This window comes from Aethina tumida, chromosome 4 (genome assembly GCF_024364675.1).
Source record: "Aethina tumida isolate Nest 87 chromosome 4, icAetTumi1.1, whole genome shotgun sequence".
Taxonomy (NCBI): Eukaryota; Metazoa; Arthropoda; class Insecta; order Coleoptera; family Nitidulidae; genus Aethina; species Aethina tumida.
In genome coordinates, this window is record NC_065438.1 from 13,486,025 (window position 1) to 13,487,871 (window position 1,847).

Here is a 1,847-nt window from a genome sequence, read left to right on the forward strand (position 1 = left end):
AAGCACACGGGGTAATTCATGAATGGGAGTGCGCGAAATGATCGCGCCGCCCGAATACGCACTCTCCGCCGTCCGCATGAATGAAAAACCACGCTCGCTCATGATTAATCGGGGATGTTCCTGAAATTGGTGCGCGCCGATTTCCCATTCATTTTTCTTTTGTTCGCCATTCGGTTTTGCCCGCCAACAAACTGAAACATAACCTCAATGCGGGTCCTATTCATGATAACGATGCGCCATTTTCATGAATGAACTGTTTTTTTACACTATTTCATTAATAGTAATTTAGGTTCAAGTTAATAGTTACCATGATAGTTTTCACAAATACAATTCGTTCGATACAAATAAAAATTCTGAAAATTAATAACAATGTTGAAATATTTTCTAATTTTATTTTAAATTCAAAAAAGTTATCAACCTGATTTTTTAAACACCTATTTTCAAAATCATATTTTCATTATTTATATTTTTTTACATTGAAATTTATTTATAAATAAATAAACAATTTAAACAATTTTCACCTATTAATTTTATTTCCAATCTTAATAATAATTTGGCCCAAAATATAAATGTTTTGAAAAATAAAAAAGCACCAAAATATTTTCAATAATTTTAAAATAATATAAAAAAGTTATCAGAGAGTTTTTAAAAATTATTTGTTTACAGTAACATATTTTCTTATTTATAATATTTTTATTGAAATTTATTTATAAATTTTTAAATAAAAAACTAATTCCAAATTTACGAAATTTAATTTTTAATAGTTACTATCACAGTTTTCACAAATACCTGCCAATTTTATTTCCAACCCCATTAATAATTTGCCCCACATTATAAATACTCAAAAAAAAATAAAGTTGAAATATTTTCTCATATTTTTAAATAATACAAAAAAGTTATCAGCCTTTGCACTGAAATTAATTTATAAATTGTTAAATAGCTTAAACTAATTCTAAATTTGTGAAACTGATAACAAACAATTTATACTATCTTTAGTAGTTTTAAACAATTTCAATTGTTTAAGTGTTCAATATATATTTTAAGTGCATGTCTGTAAATTGATTAATAAAATTTAATATCATAGTTATTTAAATACTTCCATTACAATGTTTGATAACACATTTTTTAAATGGTTGTAGTTTTAATATCGTTATCTAATATTGTTATAACTTACAATAGAATAAGTATTAGAATGAAATCTACTGATTCTCTCAGAAAAACTTTAGAATTAAAGGGTTTATCAAACTCTAACAAATTCCAAAAATGAAAAAAATATTATTATTATTAAACTTAAATTGACATAAATATTCACTACCTTTATCGATTAAAATAATTATTATTGTCACCTTAACAATTTTATTTATTTATATCATTTTTTAGATGACTATTTTTAATCATAAAAATACATAAATAGATCTGTTTTTCGTAAAAAAAAACACAGTCTTTAAAAATTGGAATTTTTATTAATTTCTAGCAAAATACACAAGAATTTATTTTAGTGTAATTTGTATAAAAAAAATTATTTTTACTCGTAGTATGTTAATTATACTAATAGTATATTACTTTTATCATTAAAAGCTTTAAAACCGAAAATAAATTGATCTAAAAACAGAAAAGTTTTTGAATCAAAAATAAAATGCTCTTTAAAACATAAAAAAATATAAAAATTGACACACATTGTGATATATTTTCGATGAATTTGAAGTAATAGAAAAAATATGGTATTTTAAATAAAAATGTATGTTTTTTATTATAATATTTGAATTGATATTTATTTGTATATTTTTAAATAGATTTACTAGATTGATTAATTTGACAATTTAAATTATCTATAATGTTTTTTAACA